This window comes from Heterocephalus glaber, unplaced genomic scaffold, assembly GCF_053883595.1.
Source record: "Heterocephalus glaber isolate CG9 unplaced genomic scaffold, H.glaber_assembly_v1.0 deba00000676, whole genome shotgun sequence".
Lineage (NCBI taxonomy): Eukaryota > Metazoa > Chordata > Mammalia > Rodentia > Bathyergidae > Heterocephalus > Heterocephalus glaber.
In genome coordinates this window covers 7,785,501-7,810,231 of record NW_028258156.1, presented here as the reverse complement: position 1 = coordinate 7,810,231, position 24,731 = coordinate 7,785,501, and the positions used below count along the sequence as shown (strand labels likewise).

Sequence of the window (24,731 nt, the reverse complement as noted above, 5' to 3'; positions counted from 1 at the left end):
CTCAGCGGTTCTGCCACCTGCCACTCAAGCACAAAGACCTGAGTTTGATTGCCACTACCAAAAAAAAAAAAGCTCTTGTTGCTTTACTACCATCTATCTGCCTTGAACTGCTATCATTTGCAATGCCACTCTGCCAAGCTGCCTTGCTTTGGAGCCAGCTGATTATGGACAGAAACCTCGATGAACTGAGGAGCCTTCTGGGCCACTGTACCACCACCACCAGCACTGAGGAACAAAGCCACCCTCAGTGCTGAGGGGGTGAGCCAAGCAGGCACCAGCAGCACACATCGCTCCCCCACCCCTTCAAATGAGAAGAGACACAAACAAGTCTCAAAACCAGACTTCCAGATCACCTAAAGCAACCCCAAAGGGAAACTAGAGGGAACAATCTGATACTCAACCACCTGGACTCCCTGAACTGCCAACAAGAGAGGATCTGGAAAAAAAGAAATCACAAATAATTTCTCAGATAACAGCAGAGATTGTGCCCATACCGCAAGACATGATTAATAAATCTAGAGAGGACACAGATTATAAAAAATAGAGGAGCTGAAAAACATGATGGAATCCTACATAGGAAACAAATGAAATACATAAAACAGATACAAACAGATGTCCAGGAGATTAAAAACTCCACTGAAAGTTTATGTGGCAGAATGAACCAATGTGAGGACAGAATTTCAGATATAGAAGATAAAATTGCAATTAGTAACCAGGAAAAAAAAATTCTTAAAAATTGTAAGAGACCATGAGAAATCAACCCAGCAGATGCTAGACGATGCAAAGAAGAATAGCATAAGACTGATCAGAGTTAATGAAGAAACAGGAGAGAGTACAGATGACATAAAAAAAACTCTTCACAGAAGTGATGGCAGAAAACTTCCCAAGAAGCAGAAAAGAATTTGACATACAGATATGTGATGCATATAGGACTCCAACTAGCCTTGATTTAAAAACATTTACACATAGGCATATAATTGTTAAGATTCCAGAAACCCAACAGAAGAACAAAATTCTATAAGCACTTAGAGAAAAGAAACAAATCACATACAATGGAAAGCCCATCAGAATCACAGCAGACTTCTCAATGCAAACCCTCAAGGCAAGAAGAGCTTCGAGCGACATATTTCAAGCCTTAGAGGAAAACAACCTCCAACCCAGATTGATGTACCCTGTAAAACTATCTTTCAAAACTGATCTGGAAATAAGATGCTTTCATGACAAAGAGCACAATAGGAACTTCATGAATACCAAACCAGCTCTCCAAAAAATCTTAGACAATATCCTAGGAAAAGACAATGAGGATCACAACCCCAGGAAGCCCAGCAGAATGAATCCATCGGGCATGTCAAGAAATTAAATGCAAAGGGGGAGAATCCAACAAAAACAAAAGGTAATAACAATGATAAGTCAATATGTATCAGTTATAACTATCAATATTAATGGTCTCAATTCACCAATCAAAAGAAATAGACTGGCAGAATGGGTCAAGAAACAAGATCAAACAATATGCTGCATACAAGAAACACACTTAATTCAAAAAGAAACTCATAGACTGAAAGTTAAAGGGTGGAAAACAATATTCCATACAACAGGAACCCCAAAAAAATAAAACAGGAGCAGCTATCCTCTTTGCAGATCAAGTGGATTTCAAACCAACACTGATTAAGAGAGACAAAGAAGGACACTACATCTCTGTAAGGGGAACAATCCAAGAGGAAGAGATGACAATCATAAATATAAATGCACCAAACACTAGTGCACCCAACTACATAAAACAAATACAAATGGACATGCAAAATCATACAAGCACTAATACAAGAGTAATGGGGGATATCAATACACCACTGTCACAAATAGATAGATCTACTAGGCAAAAAATAAGCAAAGAATACTAGAACTCAACTAAACTCTTGAACAAATGAACTTAACAGATGTTAACAGAGTGTTCCACCCCCACAAAATCAGAATACACATTTTTTTCAGCTGCACACAGGTCATTCTCCAAAATAGACCACAAACTTGCTCATAGAACATGTTTAAGTATGTGCAAAGGAAATGACATTATCCCCTGTATATGATCAGACCATAGTGCGATGAAATTGGAGATCAATAGCAAAAGAAACTGCAAGAATTTCATAAACACATGGAAACTGAACAACACACTTCTGATAACCAGTGGGTCATAGAGGAAATTAAAGAAGAAATCAGACAGTTCCTACAATTAAATGACAATGACAATACAACATATCAGAATCTATGAGACACAATGAAAGCAATCTTACGAGGGAAATTCATAGCAGTGAATACTCATATTAGGAAAACAGAGTGAGCCCAATTAAACAACCTGATGTTGAACCTCAAGCTTCTAGAAAAAGAAGAGCACGACAAACCCAAAGCTCATACAAGGGAGAAAATTAGAAAGATATGAGCAGAAATCAATGCAATGGAGACTAAGAGAATAAAACAAAAAATCAATGAAGCCAAGAGTTGGTTCTTCGGAAGAATAAGCAAAATTGACAAACCCTTAGCCAACCTTATCAGAAAAAGGAAAGAAAGGGCCCAAATCCGTGCAATTAGGAATGAAAAGGATGAAATTACAATGGACCTAGCAGAAATCCAGAGGATCATCAATACCTACTTGGAGAATCTATATGCCAATAAGATGGAAAACACAGAAGAAATGGACAGATTCCTAGCTATGTATGAATTACTAAAGTTGAACAAAGAAGACCTAAAAATTCTAAATAACTCAATATCAATCAATGAAACTGAAAGCATAATTAAAAACTTACCAAGGAAGAAAAGCCTGGGTCCTGATGGCTTCACTGCGAATTCTACAAGACATTTAGAGAGGAACTACTGCTTAAACTCTTCAATGAAATTGAAAGAGAAGCAATACTCCCAAATTCATTCCTGGAAGCAAGCATCACCTTGATCCCTAAAGCCGAGAAAGACCCAACACAAAAGAGAACTATAGGCCAATCTCCCTAATGAACATAGATGCAAAAATCCTTACTAAGATACTGGCAAAGAGAATGCAGAAGATCATCAAGAAGATCACACACCCTGACCGAGTGGAATTCATCCCAGGGATGCAAGGATGGTTCAACATATGCAAATCAACAAATGTAATACACTATATCAATAGAGCCAAGGACAAAAAACATATGATCATCTCAATAGATGCATAAAAAGCATTTGACAAAATCCAAAGCACATTTATGATAAAAATCCTACAAAGAATTGGAATAGATGGTCTGTACCTCAATCTGATCAAAGCCATCTATGAAAAACCAACAGCCAATATCATACTAAATGGTCAAAAACTGAAATCCATCACACTAAAATCAGGAACAAGACATGTTGACCACTATCACCACTCCTGTTCAATATAGTTTTGGAAACATTAGCCATAGCAATTAGACAAGAGAAAGAAATAAAAGGAATAAAGATAAGAAATGAAGAAGTCAAATTGTCATTATTTGCAGATGACATGATACTCTATATAGAAGACTCCAAGAATGCCACCAAAAGTCTTCTAGACTTAATAACCAAATTCAGTAAAGCAGATGAATACAAGGTCAACACACAAAAATCAATAGCTTTCCTATACACAAACAATAGACTCACTGAGAGAAAGAGGGCAAACAATTCCTTTCACAACAGCACCCAAAAAACTGAAATACCTAGGAATCAACCTAACAAAAGAAATCAAAGCCCTCTTCTCTGAAAATTGTATCACTCTGAAAAGACAGTGAAGACAATATCAGAAAATGTAAAGACATCTCTTGCTCCTGGGTAGGAAGAATCAACATAGTGAAAATGCCCATACTTCCAAAACTGCTAAATAGATTCAATGCAATCCCATTGGAAATCCCAGGAGCATACTTCACAGACCTTGAGAAAACAATCCAAAAATTCATTTGGAACAAGAAGAGACCTTGAATACCAAAAGCAATTCTAGGCAACAGAGACATGACAGGGAGTATCACATTCCCCAACTTGAAACTATACTACAAAGCTACTATGATAAAAACAGCATGGTACTGGAAAGAAACAGATCTGAGGACCAGTGGAATAGATTAGAAGATGCAGAAAGAACTCCAGACACACTCAGCCACCTCATCTTTGACAAAGGAGCCAAACACCTTCAATGGAGGAAAGCTAGCCTCTTTAGTAAATGGTGTTGGAAAAACTGGGTTTTAACTTGCCAAAGATTAAAACTAGACCTATATCTCTCACCATGCACTAAACTAAAATCAAAATGGATTAAAGATCTAAATATCAAAACAGAAACACTGAATCAGCTGGAACAGAGGTTAAGTAGAATTCTTGAAGACACTGGTGTAGGAAAAGATTTTATGAACAAAACCTCAGTTGCCCGTGAACTAGCACAAACAATCAACAAGTGGGGTTTCTTCTTATTAAAATGCTTCTGCACAGCAAGAGAAACCACCAACATAGTGAAGAGACAACCCACAATGTGGGAAAAAAATTTCACCTGCTGTTCCTCAGACAAAGGTCTACTATCTAGAATCTATAACAAATTTTAAAAAACCAAACCTCCCAAATTTAAAGACCCAATCTGAAAATGGGCATCTGAAATGAACAGACATTTCTTAGACAAAGAAGTAGAAATAACAAATAAACATATAAAAAAATGTTCAACATCACTGGTCATTGGAGTGATGCAAATGAAAACAACGCTGAGATTCCACCTCACCCCAGAAAGAATGGCTGCTATCATGAAATCAACCAATAACAAATGTTGGTGGGGCTGTGGGGAAAGAGGAACCCTGCTCCACTGCTGGTGAGAGTGTAGACTGGTGCAACCACTGTGGAAATCAGTATGGAGATACCTCAAAGAACTAGGATTGAAAGTCCCATTTGACCCAGCTATTCCCCTGCCGGGTATCTTCCCCAAAGAATTAAAAGAACCATGCCACAGTGATATATGTGCACCCATGTTCATAGCAGCACAATTTGTAATAGCTAAAACTTGGAAACAGCGCAATTGCCCATCAACTGGAGACTGGATAAAGAAAATGTAGGCTTTTAAATAAAATAGAGTACTACTCAGCCGTAAAAAATGAGAAATTAGAGGTATTTGTAGCTAAATGAATGGATACTGAGGCGATACTCTTAAGTGAAATAAATAGGACACACATATATAAATACTGAATAGCTTCCCTAGTGTGAGAAACTGCAAGTGTAAATAAGGACTAAAAGGTATAAGGGATAATGTGAAATAGGAAGAAAAGGTGCAAAGGGGAAGGGGAAGTGGGAGGGGTAGGGGAAAGGAAAGAAAGGAATGGAATTAATATGAGAAAATGAAAAAAATGGAAACAATGTCTTTGTAAATAGAGAGTCATGGAGGGGTTGAAGGGAGAGCAGGGGAATGGGGAAAAAATAAGAACCAAGAGAAGTTATGTAAAGGTGCAACTTTCCAATGATGAATGTCACTATATTTTATACCTAAAATGTATTAATAAAATTAATTAAAATTTGTCATAAAAAAGATGTAGAATTTTGTCAAATGCTTTTTCAAATCTATTGAGATGTTTTTTGATTTTTATCTTTCATTGTTAATGTGCTATGTCACTTTTACTGATTTGCATAAGTTGAACCATCTTTGCCTCATATTAATTAATCCACTTTATCATGGTGGATAATCCTTTTAATTGCTATTGAATTTAGTTTGCTAATATTTTGTTGAGGATTGTTCTATTTTTATCAAGAATGATGGTATATAGTTTTCTTTTCATATAGTGTCCTTGTTTGGCTTTGTTATTGAGAGAATATTGGCTTCATAAAATGAGTTTAGAAGTATTTCTTCCTTTTTAATATTTGGAGAATTTGAGAAGGATTGGTGCTAATTTTTCTTTAAGAATTTGTAAGATTCACTCATGCAGCCATCTGTTTGTGGGGTTTTCCTTTTATAGAAGATTTAGCCTGTCTCAGCTTGTCCTATATTGTCAGTTCCATTAGCACTGGGGACTTCTGCTATTTTGCTCATTTTTTAAATGAATAATTTCCCTATCTAATGGACACTTAAACATTTAAAAACACTTTCTGAAATAAAATGATGGAGTGGTAATCGGTTGCAAAATTCAGCCTCTCTGAAACTCAGCATCTAGACACTGGAAAATAACAATCTGGGGAAGAAAGGGAGGGGGGAAGGAGGGAGGGGGGAAGGAGGGAGGGAGAGAGAGAGAGAGATATCACTGGGACTTGGCAAAGAACTGACAGGAGAAATTCAAAGCGACAAAGAAGTTGAAAACACAGAGAAGGTTGAAGTCTACAACACAGAGAAAAGAAGGAAACAATTTGAACTCTCCCCCAGTTCTTGCAGCTTGCAGGGAGGTGAACCTGGCTCCGCAGAAGTAAGGACTCTCAGTGCTACCCTCCCACCAGTGACTGGGTGATACAGCCATGGGAGACAGCTGCAGATAGCAGGCTAGAAAGAGATCCTCTGAAAAGTTTAAACTCAGGTCAGGTAGGACATGGATCCCAACCCTCACAGTGAGAAACCAGGCCTGGTTTGAGTTGTGCTCAGAAACACATGAGTCTGAAAGTGCCTCCCTGTGATAATTATTTGACCCTGTGCCCTGCTGCCTACATCTAGCACAGATATGAGATCTGATTGCCTTCCCTATCTACCAACCTGAGCAAGAAAGTATTTTGGTGTGGACACCGGCATCACCTGGGGTAAACAGGGGCCTTCTAGAATAGGAGACACATGTCAAAACCCACAGGTCATAAGACTAGGTGAAGAAAACTGAGACTGGATGGACTCCAAGTCTGTAGACTGTAGAAGGAAACCACTCATTCAAAAACACAGAAAAAGAATTGTTTTCTGTTTTTGAACTCATTTTCTTTTTCTTACTCTTTTTCTTTCTTTTTTTCCTTTTTCTATTCCTTATTCTCCATATTACTTCCTTTTTCCCTTTATCTTCTATTTTTTTGTTGGGTTTTTTCTGTTACCTTTATCTAATTCAAAAATATCCTTCTACTCCATACTAGGATCCTTTGTCTCACTCTTCTCTTCTTCTCATCTTCCATTGTTAATTTTTCAAATTTTACTTTTTACACTCTGTTGTTCTCAGTACACTATATCTTCACTAGTATAGGCATTAAGCATTACTAATCTTCAGATAAGTAACTCTAAGTTACCACTATTGAATTCTTTTCTATCATTAGTGGTGGTATAATTATTGCATTTAGTAGGTACTTGCTATATGTCAATATTTGGTTAGTCTTAGGATTTATACTATACAAATTCACCAATTTAATTTGTTCCACAATTCTGAAAAAGATGGCAATGTTTGTGATCATGCAGGAAAGATAGACACAGTCATGTTCAGCACCTGATGCAGAATTTGCAAACAAAAACAAAATTTTGCCAAATGCTTCTGTTTGTGAACCAAACTGCTCACAAATAAAAGTGTTTGTGAACTGAGGTACCACTGTAAATGTGGATTTCTTTTCTAAGGTTGGGGTGGCACATCATTGGTTTTTATGGTATGCCAATATCCAGTTTGCTTTGGATAGTATTACTATGGCTTATTTACTAGATACGTCCAGGGTCACATGGTTATTGCTATTAATAGGTTTTATCTCTATGCTAATACTAGAATAACCTTTGTGACATTAACAATACTGCAGTCCATTACTGGAGAACTGGGTACTTGGACAAATACACTGCATCCCCCTCCCATTTTAACAGAGGTAACTGTATCTTGGAACAGAGGCAAAGAATCATAGTTAGCTATGCCCTGAATGCATACTCAAAAGCAGAATAACTAAAGAGATGTTCATATTAGCAACAGAATCTCTCCACTATAAGTGACCACATACCTAAGCACAAAACAAACAACAACCACAACAACAACAACAACAAAACCCAGCAAACAAAAAACACTAGAAACATGAGAAGACAAGGCAACAAAATGTCTCCCAAATCCCCAAAGCCGATCCATGGGGGGACTGAGGGAGAGCAAAGCAAAAGCCACACAGCCAAACTATTTGAGAGAATGAGAGGAGACTTTAAAAAAATAGATTAATAAGGTGTTAACCAGACTCACAGAAAATATAACTAATCAGATACTAGAGATAATAAGAAAACAATTAGGGAGCTTACAAAACACACTGATAAAAAGCTTGCTGAACTAAACAAAACATGGAAGAACAGTTTAGCAAAGAACTAGAGCCCATGAAAAGGTTCCAGAGAGAAATCCAGGAGATTAAATATTACATTGAAAGTACGGGCGGCAAAAGTGACCAATGTGAGGACAGAGTATCAGAATTGGAAGACATAGGTGCTTTCAAAGACCAATTACTCAGAGATATCTTAAAAACATAAGAAACATGAAAAATGGATTCAATAGTTCCTATATGATGCACAAAACACTAATCTAAGATTAAATGGAAGAAGTGAAAAAATAGAGACAGAACAAAAAGCATAAAAATCTGTTCACAAAATAATAGCAAAAAACTTTCAAAATATTAGGAAAGAGTTCAGCATACAGACAAGTGAGGCATATAGAATTCAAAATGGCCAGAATCACAGAACCTCTCCATATTACACCATAGTCAAAATAACTGAAGTCCAACACAGGAACAGGATCTTAAAACCTGTTAGAGAAAAGCAATGAGTCGCTTATAAGGTAAAACCATTAGTTACAGCAGACACAATCCTTTAAGGCCAGGTAAGCTTGGAGTGAAGTGTTTCAACTCCTAAAAGATAGCAACTTCCAACCCAGACTTACATACCCTGCAAACTTTCTTTTAAATTTGATCGAAAAATAAGGTGTTTCCATGTCAAAAACCATCTCAAAAAATTAATGACTGCAAAGCCAGCACTATAAAAAAATTCTCCAGGGGGCCAGGAATCTAGCTCAGTGATGCTGCCGCCTGCCTTGCAAGCGCAAGGTCCCAAGTTTGATCCCTGGTACAAAATATAAAATAAAATAAAATAAAATAAAATGTAAAACAAACTCTACTGAACATAAAAGAAATCAGAAAAACACCAACACTGTTATAATGAGGGAAGCTCAATATCATACTAGCACAAATACACAGATGAACTAGACAAAAAAAAAATCATTCAATATCAGAGTTCAACCATACCTTTGAACAAATGGACTTATTAGATATCTACAGAGTACAACAGAATACACATTCTTCTCAGCAGCACATGGGCCTTTCCCCAAAATAGACCACATGATAGCCCATAACGCATCCTTTAGTAATTTCAAATGAATGAAAATTATACCATGAATATTATCAGATTATAGTGCAATGAAACTAGAAATCAATGGCAAAAGAAACCACTTCCATTTTTGAATTGGAAGACTCCTAGAATTAATAACGAAACTCAGTAGCATACCAGGATACAAAATCAATGCAGAAAAACCAAAGGCATTCCTGTACACCAAATATAAACTCACTGAGAAATTAATGAAACATTATCTATCTTTCTCAATAGCATCAAGAAAAATTAAATACCTAGAAATTAACCTAACCAAGGAAGTGAAAGACTGCTACAATGAACACTCCTGAAAAAGGAGATTGAAGAGGACATCAGAAAATGGAAACATATTCCCTGTTCTTAGATAGGAAGAACCAATATAGACTAAAATGGCCATACTTCCAAGACTGATAGACAGATTTAAGGCAATCCCAATCAAAATACCAATAATATTTCTCACAGAACTAGAGAAAAAAGTCCTAAAATTCATATGAAACAAGAAGAGACCTGTAATGGCAAAAGCAATCCTAGGCAACAAGAACAAAAAAGGAGGTATTACAATCTGGGACTTCAAATAATGTTACAAAGCTACAGTAATAAAAACACCATGGTACCAGCACAAAAAGACATGTGGATCAATGAAACAGAACAGAGGGTGCAAAAATATCCCCAAGAACTTTCAACTATTTGATCTTTGACAAAAGGCCCAAAAACATACACTGACACAAAGACAGCTTCTTTTATAAATAGGGCTGGGGAAATTGGCTACCCACATGCAGGAGATCGAATCTAGATCCATATCACTCATCATGTACTAAATTAAAATCAATGGATCACAGATGAAAATGTTAAGACAGAAACAATCTGCTACAAACTTAAATAGGTAAAACTCTTGAATAGATATGGTAGGCAAAGACTTTCTGAACAGAACCCTAGTTGCACAGAAAATAGTACCAAGAATCAAAAAATGGTATCATATAAAATTTAAAAGCTTCTACACAGCAAAGGAAACAATCTACAGAAATAAAGAAACAATCTACAGAATGGGAAAAAAATTTTGCTTACTATTCTTCATATAGAGAACTAATATCTAGAACATATAAAGAACTCAAAAAAATTAGACTTCCAAAATAGAAGACCTTATCAAAAAATGGGCAACTGAAATGCACAGACACTTCTTAGGAAAAAAAAAAAGTCTAAATGGCCAATCAATATATGAAAAACTGTTCAACATCTCTGACCATTAGAGAAATGCAAATTAAAACATTGAAATTCTAACTTGCTTCAGAAAGAAAAATCATCATAAAAAATCAAATAATAACAAGTGCTAGAGAGGCTTCAGGGGTAAAGGAACCCTTCATTGTTGGTGGAAATATAAACTAGTACAATCATTATGGAAATCAGTATGGAGATTACTCAAAAAACTAAAACAAGAGAGAAAAAACTTGGAAGAGCAAGCTTCAAGATATAAGATCACAGGAAGCCCAGCTGTTGAGCTTTGGACTGATTTTTCTGGGAGCTAGAAGCACAGATGCTACAACTGTGATATCCCTTGTGGCCCAATAGGAAATATTGAGTGGCACTGAAACACCTAGAGACTCAATTTAAGGAACTGGTGCCAATTTATGAAAAGAAAACTGTGGAAGTTGAAGGGACCACTGCTTCAATCAAAAGTAATTTTAAAATGACAGATCACTTCTCCTTGAGTGAAGAACAAAAACCAGAACTACTTATGAAGCATGAGAGAGAATCCAATCAGAGGGACAAGCATGATGAAGATGATGAGCTGATTTTTGTTGGGATGGAACATGTGAAAGAAGATTCTGAAATTCTCTTAGTCAAAGTGATTTCAAATTCAAAACCAGTTATTTCAAACATTTTGAACAGTCACTCCACGCTCATATTTGAAAAGAAAGAAAGGCCACCTCAGTCAAGACCTTGCTCATGTGTCTCAACCTGGAATTCACGTGACCCCAACAGCCAAAGCAATGGCTGCCATGCTGAACTCTCAGTCTGAATGGAGATCAACAGATAGTCCGAGATCAACAGATAGTCCCATTACAACTAAATCTTCATCCAAACTTGCTTATAAAATGAGCTCACCAGAAGTCATTCCTCCTCATGATTCAAACCAACTTTTCACTGCTAATAAAATCAGTAGAAATCCCAAAAGATCTAAACTCGGGAATGAAATCCCAAATGTACATTCTTCTACTATGACCCCTCCTGGTATCTCTCCTATAATGGACACATGTACACCATCAAAAAAGATCTGCTTGTCAAGAAATGTTCAGAATGGAACATCTTTTCCTTGGACTCATGCTAATGAAAAGGCACCTTTTGTTCTCAGGGATCCAGACCCAGAAAATAGCTCTGATGCTTTGGTAGAAACAAGCTTATCAGGTCTAACAGGTCAAAACAAGACCTTTGATCCTAAGACAGGAAGTCTGATCCTGTTACTTAGTGACTTTTACTATGGACAATTTAAAGGAGATGGGCAGCTAGAACCAAAGACTCACTCAACCTTTAAATGCCTCAGCTGCTTGAAAGTTCTGAAAAATGTTAAGTTTATGAATCACATGAAGCACCATTTGGAATTTGAGAAGCAGAGGGGTGATAGCTGGGAAAACTATACCACCTGCCAGCACTGCCATCAGCAGTTTCCAACTCCATTCCAGCTGCAGTGTCACATCAACAGGATGCACACTACCCAGGAGGCCTCTGCTATCTGTAAAATCTGTGAGTTGTCATTTGAAACAGATCAGGTTCTCTTACAATACATGAAGAACAATCATAAGCCTGTGGAAATGCCCTGTGTGTGCCAGCTTTGCAATTATAGATCGTCGGCCTTTGCTGATGTGGAAACACATTTTAGAACATGCCATGAAAACACTAAGGATTTGCTTTGTCTGTTTTGTCTTAAAATTTTCAAAACTGCAAATTCATATATGAATCATTGTTGGAGACACTGGAGCAAGAAGAGAGTCTTTCCATGTTCCAAGTGCTGGCTACAGTTTTTGAGTTTGAAGGAGGAAATAGAGCACAAAAGCAAAGATCATCAAACATTTAAAAAGCCAGAGCCACTGGAAGGGTTGCCTCCCAGAACGAAGGTTATTATTCAAACTTGAGTTCACCCATCAAGAGGTACAGAATCTATTATTGTGACCAACATTGACTTTTGCCTGTCACCTGTAAAAGCTAAAAAGAGAAAGAACTCTAGATATTCTGGACTCCTTTGCAGCCAGGGTTCTGGCTAAATATATGTTTTACACACTTCCCTGGATTCTGAAAGGCAGATATGAGACTAGGTCATCTGTATATCATGACTGATGCTAGCATGCAGTGTCAGATTTTACAGTGACATCTCTAGCTCCCTACTATAAAGAAGCAGTTCAGAAATCTTTGTGCCCTTTCTTCACTCAAACCCCTCGACAAAAGTAAATACTACTCTGATCTTTATCATCAGAGATTAATTTTTACTGTTTTTGCACTTTAAATAAATGTGTTATATCACTTCAATTAAATGGAATCAAACAACAACAACAACAAAAAACTAAAACAAGAAATTCCATTCTACTCAGTTATTCCCCCTCAGGTATCTTCTTGAAAGAGTTAAAGACATCATATTACAGTGATGCATGCGTGCCTATGTTTATAGCAGCACAGTTCATAATAGCTAAAATTGGAAATGGACTATACATTCATCAGTACATGAATGGGTAAAGGAAATATGGTATTTATACACAATGGAGTACTACTCTATCACAAAAAGGATAAACGAGTTATTTGTAAGAAAATGATGCACCTTGAGACCATAATATTAAGTGAAATAAATTAGACACACAAAATTAAATATCACATAGTTTCTCTTATATGAAAAATCCAAAATATTAATAGAAAGAAAAATGAAAGATAGATAATAGGGAAAAAAGAGATGGAAAGATAAAGGGAAAATGGAGCCAGGAGGGAAGGGAGTATAAGGTGATATAAAAAGAATTAAGGTAAGTTATGTACTTGTATCATCTACTAACAATGAATGTAATCATTATGTGCTACAAACACATGCTAATAAAAATTTTAAAAAATAAAAAGGGGACAAGTGGTTAAAAAAAAGTTGAGTTTTGAGGGAGCATACAACATCCAGGTGGAAGCTTTCAATATATTACAAACTGAAAATTGGGAGGAATTTGCAGATTTGGGATATGTCAACAGGTTGTTGAAACTGTGAGGAAAAATGAGGTAACAAAAAATGATCAAATATGACTGATTAAATGAGGTCATTATATGCAATGCTGGAGGCTAACTATGGAGCCTAATCTTAGATCTGGCTCTGGAGTTCTTTCCCAAGTAAAGAATAAAACAGCAGCTTCCCACCACACTTGCTGATCTGCCAAAGTGAGGCAAATGCAACCCCTCCCATCTGAGGAGCTCATGCTTTGCTAAAACATTCCACATACAGTGTGCTGAATTTATGAGAACCACTGCTGGGTCTGGGAACAATGACTACTGCTACCTAAGAAGCATTGTTCTGGGTTAGAGTTAACCGCCCCACGTGCTCCCCCCCCCGCCCCGCCCAGCCATCAGATCACCTAGGCCTGCAGAAGCTAAAAGATTCCAAGAGTCTGAGAGCACATCACTATTAAAGAAAAGGTTAACTTTACAGGACTGTCTAATTGAAGTGGCTTTAAATAATCCATATACATCACAGGTTTCTTACCAAACAGTTCAGAATGCAGGGCCAATTGCCCACAGTCACCCTGAAAACAGCAAGGAAAGACTGAAACCAAGCATTAAATCAACTTGCCTCTTTGGTTGCACATTAGAATCACCTGAGTATCTTTAAAAATTAATAAAAACAGTTGCCTGAGTCCCACTCCACACCAATTAAACCAAAATGTCTAGGGGGTTGGGGACTTGTTCATCACTATTTTCTTGGAGCATTATAGATGACTCTAATGTATTGCTACGGGATTTAAAAAAACAAAACGAAACTTGTTTCAAGCTATAAAATTGTATTGCTGGAAAATTTTACTTTCTTCCCTCCTTCCTGGAAATTAAGAGGGCATATAAATGATCTTAGTGTGTTTTCCTCAACCCTGATCATCATCTTGGAACCTACCTAACAGTAGCTGCTGGATGCATAGTTGTGTCTCATATGGAAGGAGCCACTGGAAAAAACGGTCCACTGGGGACCTGGCAGCAAGAGGATGAGTAGATCACACCCCAGGACAGGACAGTTTTGCTGTGGCTGCAGATTCATTTGGTTAGTATTTCCCTTTTTTCCTCCTTTGCCGTGAAAAATACTCAAATACAGTAAATATCAGAGCTGTGAGGGGTCAGGGTCCTGGCCTCCTCCTAAAAAAACTCATGTTAGTAATGAGGATGGTAAAGAGGAAATTGCAGAGTAATACAGTGATTCCTCAAGACCAGATGCATTTTCCACTCCTCAGACTACACCCTAACATTTACTTGCCTTTCAGGGACATTCAGAGGACAAGCACACTAGTACACCTAAGGGATGGAGACTGTGAAGAATGATCTGAAGTAAACTAGGTACAAATAAGGGGGCAGGTCCAAAATTAATTTTTACACTATTTCAGGACACCACATACAATCATAGGAGAAGTGAACAGACTGGCCTTAAATACTATATTGAAGGACTGGATGAGAGCACTTGACACAATCTACCACTGTGTCTCTTTTAAAGCTACCTCCTCAGTGACAGGACACATTCCCAGAGTTCTCCTGTCTTGTAACAGCTCCTTCATTTCCCTCACTGCTCCTCTCCCTCCTTGGGGGACTCTGAGGAATACCTGCTGAGCCAGAAGCCTCCTAGGAACAGCCTGAGACATGATCAGCCCTATCCCCTCATTTTACAGGAACGGAAACTGAAATCCAAAGAAAGTCAGTAATCTGCCCCAAATCATGACACTAACTAGTGACATAAATAGGATTCCAATACAGGTCTCCTAGCCTCCAGCTGCCTTCACTGCTCAGTTCACCTATCCACTGTGTCTCTTCCTTGGACACAGGAGAGAAAACATCCAAGGACATTGCTGATCTTATAGGAAGCTGGTGCCTTTCAGTCTTCTAAATCCTTGCTATTTAAAGACAGGAAGTAGTAAAGAAATCATCCAGCCGGGGATTTAGCTCAGTGATGCCGCCGCTGCCCCACAAGTGCAAGGACCAGAGTTCAATCCCCAGTACCAAAAAAGAAAAGAAATCATCCAGAAGCTTGTCAGAAATGCAAACTCAGGCCTCACCCAGACCTACTGAATGAATCAGAACCTGCAGTTTAACAAGACCCTCAGCTGATTCTAATACACATTAAAATTTGTGAATCATTTTTCTAAATCACTATTTAGATATTCACTCATGAATGGATGTATTTAACATATACCATGTAAAATAGAATGATAGGTTTTGAGGTTATACTATAATAAAAACAGAATGTGTTTTAATAATTTCTTAATTTAAAAAAATGTCAAATCCAGATATTTAGTTGGATTCATTAATACATGTGGATATGATAACCTGATTACCATGCCTAAATAATTTTAGATTTAACTATTGTGTTATTTATGATAAAAATAAAAATATAGACATCCATAATCCTGTTATCAAGTACATTAATTGATTTCCAGTATTCCCAAGCCACCCTCATCTATATAGAAAGCCTTTATTTGCATCAAAACCATGATTCAGGATTAACTCTGTGTTCAAGACAAGGAATGAGTACCAGTTCCATTGTCATTCTTGTCAAATTCATGGCACAGAATATGTTTAGTGCCATAGTGATTGTTATATCTCTCCAAATTTCTCTGAATTTCTTGGGTTATCAAAAATACAATCATCTGTGGTATGGATTTAAAGAAGCCAAACCACATCTGATGTCTGCCAATTTTCCTTCTCCTTTCTCTTATTAACATTGAATTTCTAGTCAAGAGCTTTGGCTTTTCCTTGTTTCTTGGCAACAAAGCTTCCAGAGGAAGTGCAAGGGCAAGGGCAAACACAAAGACTTAACAGAACAAAGGCAGACAGGATAAACATGCACACAGGCAAACACAAAACCTATGAATATGAAAACAATAGATCCCCCTTTGATATACTGACAGAGTATGTATCAATCCCAGGTGTCACAGCCCCTCTGTTCTCTGTTCCAGTGCTGTCCTTGTGTGCTCTCATAACAGCATTTGTAACTTTTTGGCTGACAATACTAATTGCTGATTGTAAATAAAATCAAGTCTGAACTCATAAAAACAAAATCTTTGGAGTAAATACTGCAGCTGGGGAGAGAAGCATTACATGTTCAAAGCTGCAATAGCAATACAAGCCAGGATGTGATAGAGCAACCAAAGAAGAACAAAGATGATATGCACAACAGATACTAAAAGGAGATTTGGAACTGGAGCGGGGAAAGGGGTGGTTCTCTTTCCCTCTCTGAAGACTGGTCTTTTTTGCTTATCTATTTTCATAGTAGGGAAAAGATGGCCACTCCACAGCTCTTACTGATGGAACTGCAGAGAACAGCTGTCTCTCAAACACCTCCAAATTCCCAAGCGAGAAATGATTGATCCAGTTTGGATCAAGTGCTTACCCCTGCACTATTCAATCTGTTAGCAATACCTGACTGTCAGTCAGTACTGTAATCTATACCTATGGATTATATGCAGGACAGGGGTCAGTTCCTTGAATAAGCACTTTGTTGGCTTCTGACCTGGCCAGATATACCAAAAGTTGGTCACATGCCAGTGGCCTGACTGTCACTGCATGACCAGAGAAATACAATGACAAAGATGACAAGCATTGACCAGTAGCAGCACCAAGTCCAGGAATGTCTGCCTGAGCTGGGTACCTGGATGGAAATTCGTATCAGTTTTCCACAAGCACAGCAGCACTATCTCAGAGGAATTCAGAGGGAACAGATACTCATGGGTAAAATATTGAAATCCTCTCAAATTCACCTTCCTTCATCTCTCAATTCTGTTTGATACCCTATATCTGGCCCTGTTTTATCATTTTAGTACCTTCTCCTACAACTCATTGTGTCCCACTCTCCCACTGGGGCTCCTCCTCTTAGCATGTAGGCACCAGACTTCTGGAGCAAATACATCTGCACAAGTATCAGGAGAAAAAGCTGTCTAGCCTCCAGTCAGGTTTCTACTTCCCTATTCTGTTCCCTTCTTTGGTATTATCTTCTTAAAGATAAATTCATGGGGAATTATGCAAGTAAGAACTACATATTCAAATACAAATTTCACTGAGGCTCTAGGCAAATGAGGCCTGGACCAATTCTGATAATTTGATAAAACCATCATACAATAAACCTGCTAATTTAGGTTAATTATATGGTGATTATTGGTAATAAGTTATACTGGAAATTTGTTCACTTTACACATTGTGCTTTAACAGCCCTATCACTTAGTATTACCATATCAGTTACATTAGAGTGCTTCTGGTGCCAAGCAACAGAAAACCTATAAAACCATCTTAAGTATCTCACACTAGTGAAACTGATAGTGTAAACAAGGGTTAAAATGATTAAAATGAATAATTGATAATTTGAAATAGGAAAAAAGATCCAAAGATGAAGGGGTGAAGGGAGGGGAAGGGGGAAGGAAAGGAGGGAAAGGAAAAACTATAAGAAAAGAAAAAAACCGGAGATAATGTCTGTGTAAATAGGAAAGGGTGGAGGGGGTGAAGGGCGCACAGGTAATGGGGAAAAAATAAGAACCAAGATACATCATGTACAGGTACAAGCACCCAATGATAAATGTAAACATATTATATGCCTAAAATGTACCAATAAAAGAACTTAGAAAAAAAAAACTCAAAAAAGAAAAACCATCTTAAGTAGTAAAAAGTCATTATCATGGTAAGGAGGCCACCATGAGGAAGTTTTAGAGTTTAATGGCTCAAACATATTATTAAGGTACAAAATCCTCCCTTCTTTCCTCAGTGCCAGTCTCAGCATATTGGTTTGACCTTTTAGCTAGCTCCCCTCATGACCCTAACATGGCTGTCATAATCTTAGGATAGTGATATATGCGCACCCATATTTATAGCAGCACAGTTTGTGATAGCTAAAGCTTGGAAACAGCCCAAGTGCCCATCAACTGGAAACTGGATAAAGAAGATGTGGGGTTTTTTTATAAAATGGAGTACTACTCAGCCATAAAGAACGAGAAACTAGAGACTTTTATAGCTAAATGGATGCATATTGAGGACATACTCTTAAGTGAAATAAATAGGACACACATGTGTAAATACTGAATAGTTTCTCTAGTGTGAGAAACTGAAAGTGTAAATAAGGATTAAAATGATTAGGACAAATAATTGATAATTTGAAATAGGAAGTAAAGGTCTAAAGGGGTAGGAGAAGTGGGAGGGGAAGGGGAAAGGAAAGAAGGGAAAGGAAAAATTATGAGAAAAGGAAAAAATGGAAACAAAGTCTTTGTAAATAGGGAAGGGAGCACAGGGAATGGGGAAAAAATAAGAACTAAGATACATCATGTACAGGTACAAACACCCAATGATAAATGTAAACATATTGTATACCTAAAATGTACCAATAAAAGAATTTAAGCAAAAAAAAAAGTATATAGCAAACTCATGTTCTTGTGGGGAAGATGGCTGTGGTTGTGTTTGTCACCTGATGTAGAGTTTGCAAATAGAAGCAAAAATTTGCCAAACACATCTGTTTGCAAACCAAATTACTCATGAACAGAAGCATTCGTGAACCAAGGTATTGCTGTAGTTATTTTTTCTATTCTTGGATTTGTAACTAGAATGACATATGTGGTCTTTCATATATCAGAGTGGGAAAGCTGAGCAGAAGTCTCTGAAGTGGCCTTTCCTCACCCCAGCCAAGATAGAAAATTTCAAAAAGTACAATATCCTGAGGAGAGTGATGGATCTAAGCATACAGAGGCTGTGATTCCCATTGCATTACCATTTAATTTATCAGTCTGGCCTCTACAAAAGCCAAGTGGATTTTGGAGAATGATTGCAGATTATGCAAACTCATTGGCTCCAGTTGCAGTTGCTTTACCAGATGAGATGTCTCTGATTCTGACAGATTAGCATTGCCTCGGGTACATCATTTGCAGCAATGGATCGACAAGTGTGTATTTTTTACAATCTATACCAGATAACAGTATCAGAAATAGTTCTGGTTCACTCGGAACAGACATTAATTACATTTACAATCATACTCCAGGACATTTTAAACCCAATGTGGGAAGTAGTGGCAATATGATGGAGGCCTTATTAAATCGCATTCCTTTCAGATAGTGGCATAAACTTTATGCAGATCCAGTGGCTCACACCATTGTTGGTAGTCCACTTCCACCAGAAGACATAGTAAATGTTTCACCAAACTATGAGGTGTAGCTGCCACGGGGTTACTTCATGCCCCCCATACCAAGAGAACAGCAGACAAGAGGAAGTCAGCATCATGACATGAGGAATTGACTGAGGACCAGGAAGCAATAGGGCTGCTTTTACGGATCAGGAGCAGGGAAGACTGTGGCACCCAGGTGACCTACTTGGGTGACTCTTAATGGAAAATCAGTAAGTTCAACAGTCACAGCCTAGCACTGCAACCAGCAAGTAAGCCACATGGACCAGATAAGGGAAAGGGGAAGCTTGAATGAGTGGTAGAAGAATATGAGTATCTGTTTCTGCCTTTAAAATAACTGCTAAAATGAGGACTTTAGTTTACCCCATTTGTCTCCCTCTTGTAAGTCTCCCCAGGAAAAAAGCCTATCAAACTCTGAGAGCGCTATTAACAGAACTTATAAGATGCAAGTGAATCCACAGTGCATCACCCATCATCTCCTTCAGGGCCCAAGAACTCATTTCCCTGCCTGCTGTAGGATTGGCAGCTGGCAACTATGAGCTGAATCCCTCTCCAGGCATTGCCCTCTGCTGAAGAACTTCTTTACTGAATATCATACTTTCTTCTTGGGTACAGGCTATATCCAACTGAGCAATGTGGGAATATAAGGTTGATATAAGACTCTGAAGGGCTATTGCAGCTGCACAGCCACTGTGGTATTAGTGAGGCCTTTCTTACAAGTGCATTACAATTCACATTCTCCAATAAAGCTATCTTCACGTTCGAAAAAGTATTGATCCCAAGAGAATTCCCCAATAACTTACCTCCATGCAAGTCTCTATCTCATAATCTATCTACCAAGGAACTCAAAGTACATTATTTCACTTCATCCTCACTATAATTTTGTCACTATTTTGCCAAGGAATCTTAATCCCTAAGAAGTTTTTGGAAAATTGCACCATCTCTGATTCTACAGCCTATGCTCTTGATTAAACATGCATCAGCAAAGTATAATTCCTGTGCTAGAATTAGGCAACTATCCTTCTGGACGAGCTTCTGGGTGCAGCCACTTGGGCACTAACTTGCAGAATGTGTCTTCTCATTGCATGTTCCCTGGAACCTCCCTGGAAGTTTCAGAGGAAGAAGAAAATGAACTCCAGGCCCTACCGAGCTCCTGAGTCACGCGGAAGACGCCGAATCAGCCCGCTGCAGACAGGCAGGTCTGTGCACGCCCTGCCGAGGTCCTGAGTCATGCGGAAGACACCGAATCACCCCAGTGCAGACAGGCAGCCACCTGATTCCACATTACCAAGGCGCAGAGGACACCAGACCACCAGACCAAGGTACTGAGTCCCACTGTTCCCGGCCCAGAGGTAGGGGCTTCTGAGCCGTTGTCTCACTGCTCCTGGTCCAGAGGAAGGGCCTTCCCGGTCACCATCCCTCCCGCTGCTCCCAGCCCAGAGGAAAGGGCTTTTGGGCCACCTTCTGTCCCACTGCTCCTGGCCCAGAGGAAGGGGCTTCTGGGCCACCATCCCTCCCACAGCTCCCGGCCCAGAGGGAGGGGCTTCTGAGCCACCATCCCACTGCTCCTGGTCCAGAGGAAGGGGTTTCCCGGCCACCATCCCTCCGGCTGCTCCCAGCCCACAGGAAAGGGCTTTGATGTCACCGTCCCTACCGCTGCTCCCGGCCCCTGTCCCACCTCACCCAGCTCAGAGGAGGTAATCCGTGGAGGCGCTAACAGCCCCCCATCCCAGTCGAAATGAGAAAACACATAAATAAATCTCAAAACCAGACTTTCAGATCACCTACAGCAACCCCAAAGGGAAATGAGATGGAACCCTCTGATACTCAACCACCTGGACCCACTGAACTGGCAACAAAAGGGGATCTGGAAAAAATGAAATCAGAAATAATTTCTCAGATAACAGGAGAAATTGTGCCCTTAGTGCAAGACATGATTAATAAATCTAGAGAGGAGCTCAGGAACATGATGGAATCCCAACATAAGAAACAAATGGAATCCATAAAACAGATGCAAATAGATTTCCAGGACATGAAAAACTCCACTGAAAGTGTACACAGCAGAATGAGCCAGTGTGAGGACAGAATTTCAGATATAGAAGATAAGATTGCAATTAGTGACCAGGAAAAGAAAAATTGCTTCAAAATTTTAAGGGAACATGAGAAATCAATCCAGTAGCTGCTAGATGATGCAAAAAAGAATAACATAAGACTGATTGGGCTCAATGAAGAAACAGGAGAGAGTGCAGATGACATAAAAAATCTCTGCACAGAAATAATGGCAGAAAACTTCCCAAGCAGGGGAAAAGACCTTGACATACAGATAAGTGAGGCATATAGGACTCCAAATAGCCTTGATCAAAAAAAATCTACACATAGGCATATAATTGTTAAGATTCCAGAAACACAACAGAAGAACAAAGTTCTCCAAGCAGTCAGAGAAAAGAAACAAATCATATACAAAGGAAAGCCCATCAGAATCACAGCAGACTTCTCAACACAAACCATCAAGGCAAGAAGAGCTTGGAGTGACATATTCCAAGGCCTAAAAGAAAACAGCCTCCAACCCAGATTGATGTACCCTGCAAAACTATCTTTCAAAATGGATGGAGAAATAAGATACTTTCATGACAAAGAGCACCTTAGGAACTTTGTGAATACCAAACCAGCACTCCAAAGAATTTTACACAATAGCCTAGGAACAGACATTGAGGATCACAACCCCAGGAAGCAAAGCAGAATGAACCCATCTGGCATGACAAGAAATTAAATGTAAAGGGGGAGAACCCAACAAAAAGAAAAAGTCATGGCAATGACAAGTCAATACGTTTCAGTTATAACCATCAATGTTAATGGTCTCAATTCACCAATCAAAAGAAATAGACTGGCAGAATGGGTCAAGAAGCAAAATCCAACAATATGCTGCATACAAGAAACACACTTCATTCAAAAGGAAACTCATAGACTGAAAGTTCAAGGGTGGAAAACAATACTCCATGCAACAGGAACCCCAAAAAAAGCAGGAGTAGCTATCCCCTTGGCAGATCAAGTAGATTTCAAACCAACACTGATTAAGAGAGATGAAGAAGGACACTACATCCTTGTAAAGGGAACAATCCAAGAGGAAGAGATGACAATCATAAATATCTATGCACCAAACACTAGTGCGCCCAACTATATAAAACAAATACTAACGGACGTAAAGAGCCATATATGCACTAATACAGTTGTAGTGGGGGACCTCAACACCCCACTGTCACAAATAGATAGATCAACTAGACTAAAAATAAGTAATGAAATACTAGAACTCAATCAAACTCTTGAACAAATGAACTTAACAGATGTTTACAGAGTCTTCCACCCCACAAAATCAGAATACACATTCTTCTCAGCTGCACATGGGTCATTCTCCAAAATAGACCACATACTCACACATAGAACATGTTTAAGTAAGTGCAAAGGAATTGAAGTTATCCCCTGTATATTATCAGACCATAGTGCGATGAAATTGGAGATCCATAGCAAAAGAAACTCAAAACATTTCATAAACACGTGGAAATTGAACAACACACTTCTGAATAACCAATGGGTCACAGAGGAAATTAAAGAAGAAATCAGACAGTTCCCTCAATTAAATGACAATGACAATACAACATATCGGAATCTATGGGACACAATGAAAGCAGTCTTACGAGGGGAATTCATAGCAATGAATACGCATATTAGGAAAACAGAATGAGCCCAATTAAAGAACCTGATGTTGAACCTCAAGTGTCTAGAGAAAGAAGAGCAGGACAACCCCAAAGCTCATACAAGGGAAGAAATTATAAAGATCAGAGGAGAAATCAATGCAATGGAGACTAAGAGAATGATACAAAAAATCAATGAAGCCAAGAGTTGGTTCTTTGAAAGAAGCAACAAAATTGATAAACCTTTAGTCAACCTTGTCAGAAAAAGGAAAGAAAAGGCCCAAATCCATGCAATTAGGAATGAAAAGGGTGAAACTACAACAGAACCAGCAGAAATCCAGAGGATCATAAACACCTACTTCCAGAACCTATACACCAATAAGATGGACAACACAGAAGGAATGGACAGATTCCTAGATACATATGAATTACCAAAGTTGAACGAAGAAGACCTAAAAATTCTGAACAACCCAATATCAACCAATGAAATTGAAAATGTAATTAAAAACTTATCAACTAAGAAAAGCCCGGGCCCTGATGGCTTCACTGCTGAATTCTACAAGACATTTAGAGAGGAACTGCTGCCACTACTGTTTAAACTCTTCAATGAAATTGAAAGGGAAGCAATACTCCCAAATTCATTCCTGGAAGCAAGCATCACCTTGATCCCCAAAGCAGAGAAAGACCCAACCGAAAAAGAGAACTATAGGCCAATCTCACTAATGAACATAGATGCAAAAATCCTTAATAAGATACTGGCAAACAGAATGCAGAAGATCATCAAGAAGATCATACACCCTGATCAAGTGGGATTCATCCCAGGGATGCAGGGATGGTTCAATACATGAAAATCAATCAATGTAATACACTTTATCACTAGAGCCAAGGACAAAAACCATATGATTATCTCCATAGACGCAGAAAAAGCATTTGACAAAATCCAACATGCATTTATGATAAAAACCCTACAAAAAATTGGAATAGATGGTCTCTACCTCAAACTGATAGAAGCCGTCTATGAAAAACCAACAGCCAATATCATACTAAATGGTCAAAAACTGAAATCCTTCACACTCAAATCAGGAACAAGACAAGGATGTCCACTATCACCACTCTTGCTCAATATAGTTCTGGAAACATTAGCCACGGCAATTAGACAAGAGAAAGAAATAAAAGGAATAAAGATAAGAAATGAAGAAGTCAAATTGTCATTATTTGCAGATGACATGATACTCTATATAGAAGACCCCAAGAACTCCACCAAAAGTCTTCTAGACTTAATAACCAAATTCAGTCAAGTAGCTGGTTACAAGGTCAACACACAAAACTCAATAGCTTTCCTCTACACCAATGACAGACTCACTGAGAGAGAAATAGGGCAAATAATTCCTTCACAATAGTATCCAAAAAACTGAAATACCTAGGAATC

General features: G+C 38.4%; 1 protein-coding gene and 1 pseudogene across 1 annotated transcript in view; one reads left to right on the top strand and one right to left on the bottom strand.

The window, feature by feature from the left end:
* Positions 1–24,731, bottom strand: part of LOC147829244 (uncharacterized) — a 266,493-nt gene that overhangs the window by 198,459 nt on the left and 43,303 nt on the right. The window lies entirely within an intron of this gene.
* LOC101702966 (zinc finger protein 280A-like) lies at positions 10,923–12,510 on the top strand (annotated as a pseudogene).